Source organism: Prionailurus viverrinus, chromosome C2 (genome assembly GCF_022837055.1).
Source record: "Prionailurus viverrinus isolate Anna chromosome C2, UM_Priviv_1.0, whole genome shotgun sequence".
Taxonomy (NCBI): Eukaryota; Metazoa; Chordata; class Mammalia; order Carnivora; family Felidae; genus Prionailurus; species Prionailurus viverrinus.
In genome coordinates this window covers 153,055,458-153,069,892 of record NC_062569.1, presented here as the reverse complement: position 1 = coordinate 153,069,892, position 14,435 = coordinate 153,055,458, and the positions used below count along the sequence as shown (strand labels likewise).

The 14,435-nt window shown below is 48.1% G+C and overlaps 1 long non-coding RNA gene across 1 annotated transcript in view; it reads left to right on the top strand.

Moving 5' to 3' along the window:
- Positions 1-10,257: 10,257 nt before the first annotated feature.
- The window catches only part of LOC125175747 (uncharacterized), a 46,519-nt gene continuing 42,341 nt past the window's right edge, over positions 10,258-14,435 (top strand). Inside the window, exon 1 of the long non-coding RNA XR_007155954.1 lies at positions 10,258-11,835. This is a non-coding gene — a long non-coding RNA (uncharacterized LOC125175747). The remainder of the gene's footprint in view (positions 11,836-14,435) is intronic.

Below are 14,435 nucleotides of genomic sequence, written 5' to 3'. Positions count from 1 at the left end.
ACCCAGGAAACCTGGCTCTAGAGTTGGGGCCCTGGGACAGAGAGGCGGGAGTCTGTGGACCACCACATGCAGAAATACGGCGGGGTGGTCCCTGGGGGGGAGCCGGGTCGCGCAGATCCAGGGCCTGGGCCGGGAGGGGGCTGGTTGGGACCATCTACAAATGAACGACGTTTGAACCCAGTGTCTAGGGCAAGATAGGACCATGTTGATGCGTGGACTCTCCTTTTTTAAAGGGGAGACCCCTGCCCGTGTGAAATCCACAGTTAAAAATGCAGCCACACCCCCCCTCACATACATATGTATTCAGCTATAAAAAACCTGAAAGATTTTTTTTTAATACATTTGTTTTAAACAAGGAGCTGTCTTATGTTTGGCTAAAATGCTGGGTGATCAACCTGTACACTTAGGGATGATTTCAAATCCTAAAATCAAACCTACACGTTATTTTCAAACACGAGGGCCTTTTCTGAACACCTGGTTACTTTTAAAGTTGATCAATATTACGTGTGCACGCACTTAAATGGATTGGTATTTTTTTTTTACAGTTTTCATATTCTAGAAATTATATATATATATATGTATATATTTATATTTATTTATTTCTTTGACCAATTTTTCAATGTTTTCTGTACTCTCCTGGGAAGCTCGTGACTCTGGGTGAGGACCACGCAGGACAGCCGGGCTGAGGAGTCAGGCCCACTGGCTCTAAAGCCCCACCACCTGGCTGTGAATTTTCTTCTGTCACTTTCTGTGACCTAAGAAAGTCTCTTGCTCTCCCTGTGCCCCAGTTCCTCTTGCCAAGTGGCAGGGATATTAATCTCACCCTCCTTGTAGGGGCTTGAGAGGGTAAGAGGTTATAAGTAAGCATGCACTCAGCAAAATCAACACACTTCTTTTTACAGAAATTGTTAATGTTTCTTTATTTTTGAGAGAGAGAGAGAGAGAGAGAGACAGACAGACAGACAGAGTGTGAGCGGGGAGGGGCAGAGAGGGAAGGAGACACAGAATCCGAAGCAGGCTCCAGGCTCCGAGCCATCAGCACAGAGCCCGACGCGGGGCTCGAACTTACGAACCGTGAGATCGTGACCTGAGTTGAAGTCAAGAGTCGGACACTTCACTGACTGAGCCACCCAGGCGCCCCTGTGCAAAGCAGCCTTAAGAATCAATGGAAGACTTACTATTGTCCAGAGATCTTGACTAGGTCTTGTCAAACATTCAAAGCTGTGTCAGTGCCAGTGCTGAGTGTATATAGAGCAATGTGAAAAGAGCAACGTCAAAATATAAAACCGACATGTGTCTCATGCACTGTAACATGCACATCAGAAAGCTCGAGAATCAGAGCGTTCTACTTCTTTGTGAAGCACCTACATCGAGAGGAGCCTGAACAGCCCTGCCCTGCGCCTGTCACATAACTCGTCACACCGAGCGAGTGCCTTCCACGTGCCCTGGCGAATTTCCACACTCCGTTCTAAGCGTGGACCAGCTTCTGATTTCCTCTGTGTTTTCCACGTTGTGAAGCATCTGTGAGAGTTCTTCTAAGGAGATTTTTGCTGGTGTTGCTCCCTCCGGGACGTTGTCGCCCTTTATATCAGAACCGCTTTCCTCATTCTGTCAATAGAAGGCCTTCCTCCACTCTCTGGCTGTGCGTCTAGCAGCATCTAGAACGGCAGCAGCATCAATGTGCCCATAATCAACTATTTCTTCTATGGCTCCACGGACGTCTGATCTGAATTTCACCTGGAACATTACCAATGATTTCCTTGGCTGCACTTCCATTTTGGGGGGTCCGATCCCTCTTTCCGTTTTTGTCAAATGTCACGTGGGTTTATCTGCGGGCTACAAGGAAGCCACACAACGACACTCTTTACCGTCTGTGCATCACCTGAGTCGCAGATGTGCCGTGGCCGGCCACCAGCGGACTGAAAGAAGTGACATGGTTGTCATTTCCAGGGCGATCTGTGGATTGCAGAACAGCAGGGATTGCGTTTTACGTCCTTACTCACAGTTCCTGCACCCCCACAACCCGTATTCCAACCGCGTTGTTGGGGAGCTGCTGTTGTTTACCTAGACAGTGGTAACGGAATTTGTCTGAATAACAACAAAGCGAGGACTGCACGCTTTAGCTTTCCAACCGTGATGACATTGCTTTTAGAACCATAGTGACTCCTGGGGCTTCCCAGTGCCCTCGCTCCCGAGACCACCCTTCCCATCCGCCCGAGAGGATGTAGGTCCCCCACACTACGCTTGTGGAATGAGGGGTTCAAGTCTGGACGCAACCCATGGTTGGCTCTATGACCTTGACACGTTATCCAGACCCTCCATATCTTGGTTTCTCCCTTTGGAACCTGGGGATAGAATTAATAACGCCCACTCGCGAGATCGCCACGAGGGTTAAATAAGGTAACATACACAAAACACAGCAGAGCCTGGCACATGGTAGGAGCTGTAAATGTGCGAACTACTACTCTTAATCTTTAAAGTAGCGAACATTGGACATTTTTTGAGTACGGGGGTGATGCTAAGCCAACCGGAGGTTATTGCCCAATCCAATCCCTGTAACGGTCCTAAAAGATGGTTCTATAATCCCCATTTCACAGATGAGGAGATGAGGTCTAGAAAGATATTTAAAGTTCCCATGGCCATACTGGACTCCAGTCCATCTGGCTCTAACAATGAAGCTTTTGGGGGCACCTGGGTGGCTCGGTCTGTTAAGCGTCCGATTTCGGCTCAGGTCACGATGTCATGGCTTGTGAGTCCGAGCCCCGCATCGGGCTCTGTGCCGACAGCTCAGAGCCTGGAGCCTGCTCTGGATTCTGTCTCCCTCTCTCTCTGCCCCTCCCCTGCTCTCACTGTGTCTCTTTTTCTCCCTGTCTCAAAAATAAATAAAAATTTAAAAAATGAAGCTTGTAATTACTTTGTCGTATTTCTCCGATCATGAAACTCTGAGGACATCTGCTTGGTAACCCTTCCCATATTTACAGTTACACATGCACACGCATTGGCCAATATTATACCTAAATTGTTTATTGCACAGGTAAGCCACCTCTATACTTTTCTGTAGATACTATCTCAGCTACAGGAACTTTTCTGTCTGCATCCTGAGCAGTAGATCTCTACCCTCTGGTTTATTCTTTAAGGTCTAGATAATTTAGGTGATAGAACGGATCTACCTATCACCAAATCAAGAGCTTACCTCCCTAAAACGATGGAAATAACTTAGTTCTGCAATAATTTCCGGGCAGCTTCAGATTAAATTTCTTTCAATCTACTTTAAGGTGTAAATATTTCTCCTGGGGAATCATTGAGTTCGGCTTTCTAATTTGATTTGGAAGAAAAGGAAGTGGAATCTGTCTGCCTCACATGGAGCCTGGCGATTCGGTGCACTGGGGAGATGTTCAGATATCTGTGTAGGTGTTTTTAATAAGTTAGTTCCCCTAATTGTATTTCCTCTCCACTAAATAAGAAATGCCCTGCCCTAATGGGCTTAATCTTTCTAAATTATTTTCTGGTTTTAATTGTGCCGTTTCCCACAAGCATCTAATTTAATTACAAGATCGTAATGCTTTTCTGTGAAAAGCTTGCTTGCACATTAAGAACACTGGGATTCAGATGTTATTGGGGGGGGGGGGGGAGGCGGTGCTTACTCCCTTTCTCAGGAAAATGCCCGGATGCTCGCCTCCCTCAGTGAACCAGGTCTTTGGGAGGTGTGGAAGGTGACGGGGCCCGACCCGGTCAGGGGCTCAGAGGGACCCCCCCCCCCCCATCCCAGGACAATTCCGGATGCAGCTGTAGACTCACACACGGAAGGCTGGGATCAGTCCTCGGTTGCCAGGAAGTGGCTTCGCTCCAAAACCCCATCTGCGTTGGCGGCAATGACAGTGAAACAGCAGACCTATCACCCCACCGTGGGGTCAGGAAATGGGTGTCCCACTGACGAACCCATGTCCCCGAGTGACATATTGAACAGCTATGTTTGCAGCACCTTTGAAAGCTAGGATGCCACATCCCAAACGAAGGTAGAGGCAGAAGAAAGGAAATCGATTCTTGCTGCGGGGGGAAGCTGGGTCTTTGTGCAGCGGGAGGTTTCAGTGATGGGGACCCCACCCTCAGGGCACTTCCAGCCTTCAACGTGCTGCCTGGGCGCTGTATGGGCCCGTTTACGAGCCCAGCTCTTGCCTCCCTCCAGGGACAGCGGGGTCCTGAGGTGTGTCCTCCCTGTCCCTCCTCCCCGACCATGGGCTGCTCAAAGCTTGTAGGAGTCCAGACGCCCCCGGGGGAATCAGAGCAGGTGCTAATGAGGGTGCCCATGGTGGCCAACCGCGGCCGGTCCTTGGGACAAAGTGCCTTCGCTAGGGAAACAGGAGCGGACACGCAGGAGAGACAGACAAGGCTCCTTACAGAATGTGCCCCAGTAATCCTATGGGTCTTGGGCTGGCAAGGCAGTAGCATGGAATGATGTACCCAGATGCCATTTTTATTTTCTTGGTAAAGTATCTGCTAAGTCAGGAGCAAGGAAACCAGCAAGGACTACTTATAAACGTGGTAAGCCAATCACACTGTTTCAACGGGGTGATTAATGGCCTAGGAGCAGTGCCGAGGACCGAGCCCAGCGCTGAACTGGACCTAGTTCTGAGTCCAAAGCCCCGGCTTTCCCCCGGGCCCTGGCGCCTGCCGTGGACGGAAGGCTTTTTCTAGAAGTTTTCTCATAAAGGGGAAGAGAAGGGAAAAATCTGCAAGGACGGCCCAGGCAGGGGAGGGGCATGGTCTCTAGCAACATTTGGGGAAAGAGTGGAGAATGTCAGCACCACCGTCTAAATATGACTCATCTCTTTGTGTCCCTAGTTCGTCAACTGTCAGATGGGCTGGACATAGAAGCTTCCCCGTGAGACGCTAGGGGTCTTAAGTGAACTCATACATTTTTTTAAAGTTTGTTTATTTCCTTTGACAGAGATGCAGACAGAGACAGCACCAGTGGGGCAGGGGCAGAGAGAGAGGGAGAGAGAATCCCGAGCAGGCTCCTCACCGTCAGCACAGAGCCCCTTGCGGGGGGGCTCAGACTCGTAAACCGTGAGATCATGACCTGAGCCGAAATCAAGAGTCAGACTCTCAACCGACTGAGCCACCCAGGTAGGTGCCCGATGAGTTCATATTTGTGAAGCACTTAAAACAATGCGTGTTTCTTAAATAAAACACAAACGGACCTTTATCGAACATTTACAATGTGCAGGCACCGTTTTAGAAGTGACGTCTCACTGAAGGGTGTTGGAAACGTACCGGCACAGGGTTCCCGCTGGAATCCGTGTCGCGTTTCAGTGGCACCTTTGGAGGTATGGTGAAGACCTGGGCTCCAGCCTCTTGTGTTAGCTGCTCACTAACGACCTGCTGCTTCCGCGGCCGAGGCCAGGAAGGTGTGTATGAACACGTGCTGATCCCGTAGAATCCACTGGCGAAGAAATAAATGGCACTCGGTGCTTTCGGTTTTATGGAACGAAGACCGAGGAGCTGACGCTGGTCATTTGGTCTTTGAAGGTGGTACAACCAGATCTCAGAGAAGGAAAAGCATGAGGTTTTGTTAACTGACAAGTCCTGGGGTCAAGAGGTCAACTTAATTTTTCTTAATCCTGCATTGCCAAACTTCTCCATATAGCATGGGTTTGGACAGCTGTCAAAACACTTGGGGAAATACTGCCCTTTATAAACCCCACAAGTCAGGGGAAGTTGACCACCGGTTCCCCTGAAGCGTCCCTAATGGGGACGCATTAAGTTTTTACATAAAGGAAGCAGGGTGGCTGGGAAAGGCCCTCTCTTTCCCCTTCCCTCTCCTTCCTGCCCCTTGCTTCCTCAGATGGCTGGTATCTTGGATCTGTACTGGGGAGACCAAACCCTTCTATTAGGAATCAACCCATACTTGCTGCCTGGGGTCTGAGCCGTTGGGCTCCTCCCCCATCAGACCCGCTCTTCCCCGTCCCCTCCCTCTGAGCCTCACGCTCTCTTAGCACACTCCCTTTTCCTCCTTGCCTCCCCCCTGCCCCCAGATGTGGGAGCACTCAATGCGTTTTGTTGCTCCTTGGTCTCCTGCCTGTTTCTTACCTCAGAGTCACCTCCCTGGGGGGCAGGGCTCCGTTCTGTTTTGTCCCTGCTGGAGAATGAGGCCTCACGGCACCACCACATCACAAATGGGCTCTGAAATAGTTGGCAGGTGAGCGCATGGTTGGCTGGCCTCCGTCGGGTTGCTGGGAGGAGTCAGTGACTGGTATGTAACAGGTGATTGTGAAATACGTGTTCACTCATTCCCTGTCCTCATTGCCTTTATGGACTGATGTTGGTTCTTTCCTCCGTGGACAGAGACTCTAGGAAGGTGCTGAAAACCCTAGAGGGGAGTCAGAGCAGTCAGTGGCTGGTGGCTCAGAGCCCCACCGCCCAGGGAAGGTGTACTGGCCCCGGACGATCAAGGAGAGGCATCCGGAGTCCCCGGGACTCCATCCAGCGGGGTGGAAATGAGGAAGGTTTTCCCCGGTTTCTGGCACACGCAGGGGAGAAAGGCAGTCTCCCTGGCCTCCTGACATTCCATTGTTCTAGAACCACAAGGTGAGGACACGAAGGAGCCCCCAGGAGACCTCAGCTCAATCTGTCTTCCTCTCTCAGGTGTGGACTGGCAGCTCGAGAGGTGAAAGGTCTTCCTCCTCGCCGCCCTGGGACGGGAGCATAGGTCACGGGCCTCCTTGGACCTTGAGGACCGGGTCCCAGCTGCGTGTGACCCACTGTTTCTTGGTGTCTAGACTCATCTCTCCTAAAAATTCTTTCTTGGACACAAACTGTGCTCGCATTCCCTGCATCCTCGCAGTTTTCACGTTACACCTTCAAAGGAAGAGAAAGAAAAGGCTTCTTTTCATTGCGCACGACCATTTCTGGTTTCACGACCCACGTGGACAGATGCTTCCGCGTGGGCTGCGTTCAGGGAGAAGACACGTCTTCTACTCTCCTACTTCCTTCTGAGGCCGGGAGACAAAAGCCACCCCTTGGAGTCATTTTAAAGGCCACAGGGAAGTCAATTTTCAGGGAAAGAACCCTTCTTCCACTGATGCAAATGGAATGAGCTCCAATGGTTTCCTTTTAGAAATCACATTCTGCAGATATAGGACAGCCAGCGTCGTTTGATTAAATAAACAGGCAAATAAAGAACAAGAACGCCGGGAGGGCACAGTTTTCGGTCAAGGTCCTGTTGGAGCCAGCGAGGGTATGTCCCCCTTCCAAAGACTGGCACAAGCTTTAATTCTCCAAAGTTCCCTGCGTGAGTGAGACTGCTTATTTTAGGTTTGCTGCTGGCACAGTAAATGGGCAACGCTTTCCCAGAATCTTCCATAAACTCGGTTGCCAGGTTCCGCCTCCCATAAGCGTCCAAGCCCTCGTCCATCTTTTTTCATGGTCCACCAGGACCTTCAAGGAGAATTCTTCAGGTTCCCTGTTTACTTCTTCGAAAGGAAATGTCGTCTAAGATTGACACTGGGTGGCTCAACATACCCCTGATCGCCTGTTTTCTGGGATCCAAACATCTGTAGACTCTTTGTGCAAAACCTCAGACTCCTGGCCTGAGTAGACGTTTCGAAAAAGACTTGCCAAGTGCTTTTAAATCTTAGAACCGTGGCTGGAGCCGTGGAAGATATTTGTTGAATGGAAACCACCGGAATACCAGTTAATGGAGGTTCATGACCGTGGTCATTGTAACCTGCCATAATACCAGAATCTGGGAACAGCAATCCTTTTTTTTTTTTTTTTGAAAGTCACAGGTATGCCGAATTTAAGATGTCAAATTGAATGTATTTTTATTTTATTTTATTTTTTATTTTTTTTTTTTAACGTTTTATTTATTTTTGAGACAGAGAGAGACAGAGCATGAACGGGGGAGGGGCAGAGAGAGAGGGAGACACAGAATCGGAAGCAGGCTCCAGGCTCCGAGCTGTCAGCAGAGAGCCCGATACAGGGCTTGAACTCACGGACCGCGAGATCATGACCTGAGCTGAAGTCGGCCGCTTAACCAACCGAGCCACCCAGGCGCCCCTTGAATGTATTTTTAAGTGAAAAAGAAATGTCTTGTTTTTCACCTCTGCGTTCAAATTCTTAACCTCGATGCTCAAAGGAGATACAGAACACAATCAAGTGTAGAATTTTACAGAGGCCTCGGGGGGGGGGGGGGGGGAGGTCAGTCCCGACTTCCTGCTCAGGTTCTAATTCTCTTCTCCACACGGCCATTTCCAGGTCCAAATTGCAGAAAAATATTCCAAGTTATCCCCAGCTCAAATATGCTTTTAAAAGTAGATTTAATAATATAGTGGTGATGTTTGTTTAGAGGAGGAATCTGGATTTGTATTTCTGAAAGGCACTTTCAACAGAGATATTTGAAAGAAACGATATTTTAGGAAAGCCTAAACAGGCCATACAAATTTAGTATTTTTCCGATCCTATTTGGGGCTGTATAAAGACTAAATCTATATTATGTGTGAAGAACGTATTCTCACGTAAACACCATATTTTGTCAAATTATTTGTAGAATAACATTAAGTTCTTCTAAAAATGACCTTTTCCCCCTGGTTTCAAAGTGCTGTGTACACAAAGAGATGGGGTAGGTCCCCTGATGATTAAGGTCATTCTGGAGCCAGAACCCAGTGACAAGGGTATAGCCGTGAGCAGGTTATGTATTCTCCCTCTTCTTTGTTTTCCCATCTGTGAAATGGGTACAATGGCACCATCGAAGTAAAATGGCTTTGGGGAGGTATAAATGTTTAAACGCCTCAAGCTGTGCTTTGCGCCAAGTTCACTGCCCCACTCACCTTGTGGCAATTTGCCAAGTTGGGAAGGTACCGTGGAGGAAATAAAAGTCACGCATTTTCCATCACTCACAGAAACCACTGAGAGCGTTTTAACATTTCACTTCTTCCTTCCCATTTTATAAGCCATTTGAGAGTGTGCTATTGATAAAAACGCTCATACCTTTGTCTCAACACATCGTGGGCCATTTATTTATATTATTTCAATTATTTGTCAACTTTCTGTGCCCCTTCCATAATTAGGTTATTACCCTATTGGGAGATACTTAGGCTGTTTCCAAAAACATCAAAACACATTAAAAAAAAAAAAGTTCTTTCCTTATTCTATGGAGCTACCTCTAAACCAGAGTGGTTTTATCTTCTCAGCAAACTAACAAGCATTTCTGAAAACCCTACAGAGCACGAGGTGTTAGACACAGGTTACATTGTTACAGTGTTAAAACATACTGGCAATGAAACCTTTTTACCTGTGTGTGGGGTAAAAAGCCATGGGTCTGAAGAATAATAACAAAATAAAATAGGGGAACAGTTTCTGTGGTCTCAGCAGAGCCAACCTCAAATACTTTACATGTATTCACTCGTATCTTGCAGCCACTTAAAGAGGTCGTCCTGTTATTATCTCCATTGAACAGATGGGAAAACTGAGGCACTGAGGTGTTAAGTGACTTGCCCAAGGTCACTAGTCTAGTAATTTGCAGAGACGGGATTTGAATCTGGGAAATTACCTTCGGAAACTATGTTTTCAGCCCCTTAACCTTCTTTCTTTCTTTCTTTCTTTCTTTCTTTCTCTCTTTCTTTCTTTTCTTTCTTTCTTTCTTTCTTTCTTTCTTTCTTTCTTTCTTTCTTTCTTTCTGAGAGGGGCAGAGGGAGAGGAGAGAATCTTTAGCAAGCTCTATACCCAGCAGGGAGCCCAACTCCGGGCTTGATCTCACTACCGTGAGATCATGAGGAGCCAAAATCAAGAGTCAGATGCTTAACCCACTGAACCACCCGGTCGCCCTGACGGCCCCTGTCTTAAGTAGGCTGTTTATTTAACCAGGAATGCCCTCCCGCTGCTCTCCTTTCTTTGTTCTTTATGGGATAGAAAATAGAAAGGTCAAGTCAATGTTGGCAAGTGGATATTTTTCCTGAATACAATGGCCGGAGCTCGGATGGGCTTTCCCACAATGAACCGGTTAGGCGTTTGGTTTTCTGCACCAAATCTCAGAGCTGGATCCAAATCTCAGTGGGATGTTTCCCACCCTGTTTTGCATTGGGGTATGGTCTAACTTTGCAGAGCATGACTACGTTGTTTTCAAAGAAGCACTTCTGTTTTTGCAGATCACGTCTATTTCACAGAAACTACATCTGCTGTGAAGAAGGGGGGGCAGCTGGAAAAAACAGAGCACCCACAGTCTTTTCTGGGTAGGTGTTTCGCAACCAGCCATCCAGTACAGAGCGGAACAACAACTCTCCATTTTCCCGCCTTTCCCCAAGTTGCACAAATAACATAACAATCCGACATCTGCTTACACTCGCCTGGGCCAGAGGAGAGTCGAGTGAGGGGACAGAACGCACGCGCACCTATATTCAAGAGGTGCTTCCTGAGAGAAAGGAGCGTTCGGATTGTCCGTCTACAGGTCTTGGTCGCTCCCAGAGCAGAAAGCCCTTGTGATGTCAGGAAAAGAAGGCACAGGAAATTGTCGAGGGACTAGGACATGGTGTGACAGAGGACGGGGCTCTCTTCTCCCGCTGCAGCCTGTCGTGAACTTGAGCGTTACTGGACCAGGGGCGTGCTATCCCAGCTGCACAAATGTTACTGCCCGGGCGACGCGGGCTTTTTCTCATCCTTTTCATTGTTTTCCCGGACTGCACCACCGTGAGCCACAGTCCTTGTCCTTGCCCAAAATTTCGAGGAACCAAATGAGGTTTTCATAGAGATGACGCCCGTCAGAGGCTGTTTAGAAACTGGAAATGAAACCAAAGGTATACATCTCTAGATAGTTGAATTCTTACAAAGGGCAGGGCTTTGTTTTATGGAAAAGACTAGGTATTTGCCTTTAATTTCGGGTTTATGCAACATTTTGTTTCAGACGTCTTTCCTTGAAATATATGCAGACTTCAGCAAAATGGACACAGCCTAGCTTTTAGAAGAACTTCCTTCCTTAAATTGAACTTTTGCCTACGTGGTCCTGTCGTTGTTGTTGTTTTTCAGATTTATTTAAATAGAGGCAATAATTACTTGTATTCAAACAGTGATCTGCGGGGCAGAAGATCTTTTTTACTCCGAAAAGGCAACCTTAGTTTGGTCAAGTGATCAGACACCCGGCAAAAACAATCACCTTGGATTCGTTTGCATACGAAAGGAGAACGAATGTGACTTGAAAAGGCTTCTCGGGAAATCTGAAAGGACAGGTGGGGTTAATTCCAAACTGCTGAATCCTAACGAGGCTGAGACTCGAGTTTCCCGGGACGAGGCCCTAGACTGCACGCCGGGCCGGGCTGCGCTGTGCGCGCAGCACCCTGGCCCCCACCCTCTCTGGTCCCTGCCCGCCTGGCATCCCCGTGGCCGCCGCGGGGAGCCCGTCTTCCCTTCCGGCAGCGGCCGGCGCTGCACCTGCTGCGGGTCTCCATCAGGGGCGCCCGCGCGTATCCGGACGCCAGGTCGCCCCCTGTGGCGCCGGGCCCTGTGCTCTCCGCGGCGCACACTCGCCATGCGTGGCTTCCAGATGCTTCGTCCGTTCACCCCAACGCGCCCAGGGAACGACTCGATGTTTCTGGACTGGTGGCAAGCGCGTTCTCCGAACAGCGTGCGTCGAGAGCCCCTTCGGGGTCAGCGCGTCCCGGACCCAGGAGCCGCACCACTTGCCTCGAGCGCCACCGCCTGGCCAAAACGGGAACCACCTCTGCCCGTCGCGGAGGCGCGTCTTGAAAACTGGCCAGACGGGGTTTTTCTAGTTTCTGAACAATCCCCGCCTTGATCCATTTTCTGTAGAGTGACCCTGATGGATATTCTCGCTTACGAATGCAGGTATTTTTCTTCTGAATAAATATACACATTCCTCTCGCAGTAACTTGGGTTTAGAGGCACTGAGATGGGAACTATACTGGACCCGCAACAACAAAAAAATCCATATAAATTGTATTCTTTATAAATGGGTTGGATGTGATACACTTCAGGGATATAAAAATACAAGAGCGGGACGTTGCAGGAAATACTCTTTTCTTGCTGTTTTATTTTATTTTTTTTAGCCTTGTGTCTATGGTGAGATCAGTTTAAAGTAGAAATTGTCGTGTCCCCCCCCCCCCCCCCCCCCCCCCCGCATGGGCTCCTTAAACCACTTGGCATCCTGGCTCCTTGCTGGCCAAGGTACAGCTCAGACTCTACACTCAAGCCCGGGGATGGATTGGATTGGAAGGTCCTAGAAAGTGTGTGAACACCTCAGTGCAGGTTTGTGTGTGTGTGTGTGTGTGTGTGCACCTACTATGTGAGCTGACCCCCTGGGGTGTTCGAAGAAAATATTAGGAATTCGGTGCATACTTATTTTTAATCTCAAACTTCAACTTTTATTCATTCATTTTATTTTATTATGATTTTTTTAGGTTTTTATTTTATCTTATATCTAGTAGGCTCCATGCCGAACGTGGGACTTGAACTCACGACCCCGAGGCCAAGAGTTGCATCCTCTGTCCACTGAGCCAGGCAGGCATTTCTTCCACATTTATACTTTTTCAGTGCACATAAAATTATGACAACAGTGGTATATCATTTACAGATCAGTATTTTAAAAGGTATTGGGAGTGTGGCTTAAGAAAGAAATGTTTGTGGAGCCCCGGGGGGGTCAGTCAGTTAAGCATCTGACTCTTGATCTCAGCTCAGGTCATGATCTCATTGTTCATGAGTTCAAGCCCCATGTTGGGCTCTGTGCTGCCAGTTTGGAGCCTGCTTGGGATTCTCTCTCTCCCTCTCTCTCCGCCCCTCCCCTGCTTGTACTCTCTCTCTCTCTCTCTCTCTCTCTCTCAAAATAAATCACATTAAAAAAGAAACGTTTTACTGATCGAAGTTCATGACCAGTCTAAAACTGCATCAAACTTAAAAAAAATTTTTTTTAAATGTTTATTTATATTTGAGAGAGAGAGAGAGACAGCACAGAGCACAAGCAGGGGAGGGACAGAGAGAGAGAGAGACACACACACACACACAGAATCTGAAACAGGCTCCAGGCTCTGAGCTGTCAGAACAGAGCCCGACGTGGGGCTCGAACCCATGGACCGCGAAATCGTGACCTGAGCCAAAGTTGGATGCTTCGCTGACTGAGCCACCCAGGTGCCCCTAAAATGTCACTAAACTTAAGGATGATTTCAACACAGTCCTAAGTTTGCTAGGTGACATAGCAGATGTGCAGGCTGCTGGAACAGGGCCTGGCTGGGGAGCAGTTAACCAGCCTGTCCCTCTGGGTGGGGAGATTGGAACAGAGTTAGACTCAGCAGTGGGGTCTGGGGCTGCCTGTGTCAGCCTCGTTATGAAACCAGGGTAAACCACTTCAGGTCTGCTGGGGGAGGGGGGTTCTTCTGCTGGACAAATGGGTAAAGAGAATCGAGCAGGAATGTATTAGACACAAGGAGGTTGGGGGTGTTGAGGACAACAGGTGAACAGGACACTAAGCTCATCTTAGGGTGTTTGCAATTGCGATCAGTTTTCATTTGAACTGAAAAAATGGTACGAAATTTAAAAATAAAAGTATACACAAGATTACAAATAGAAGATGTCGTATACCTAAAAGAAGATGAATTGTAGAGACTTTCCAAGCTCTTTCAGCCCATGCATTTGCTTGTAGAATTTTGGTCCCTTTATTGAAATTATTCTAAGCGATAAAAAAAAAAAAAACACCCGAAAAAAACAGGCATCCTTACCTAATAAATCTGGAGTAGATCTATCTTGTTTCAAAGTGGATAGAGAAAGCAGAATTGATGAATCATGGCTCAGTTGCTATTTTTAAAAGATCATTTTTGGCATGTCTTTGGAAAAAGAAACTAGAGACTCCCAAGTTCTAAAAGGACAAGTGGGAATATTTTGCTACACAGCCCTGGCTTTGGGTGGTGATGTGACGACGAGTGACAGCTTTCACTGAGCTCTAAAGGTAGTTCTGGTCCCATTGATGTGACCGAAATCCCTGCAGAGGTCGGAAACCTTGTCTTGTTGTAGAGCAAGGCTACAGACAAAGGCCCGTGTTTTCGGTTTACCTACGACTTGCGGACAGCTGACAAATTTACTCTTACTTTTATTTTAGAGTTAAAAACAGAGGCCTTCCTTTGAACAGCTTCAGGCCAGAACATTTTATTGGTGTTGGATCTTGTCTGCAGCAAATAGCAAATTCCTCATCACATGGGTCATTTGGTGACTGTGTGGTTGAGAGAAATCATAATTTGACCGTGGTTTGGAAATGTTCTGGCAGTTTCCAAGAGGTGTAGTTTCTGGAATCACCGAAGATGTAGTGTGTTGTGTTGTCTTGCAAGAGAGTCTGTGGGTGGCCAGGAGCTGGGAGGTGGGGAGGTGACATCCCAGGCCGGGGACCTCTCCGTCAGGTGAGGGTCACCTGCTTCCTGATCCGTCTTCTCCTATTTCTGAGA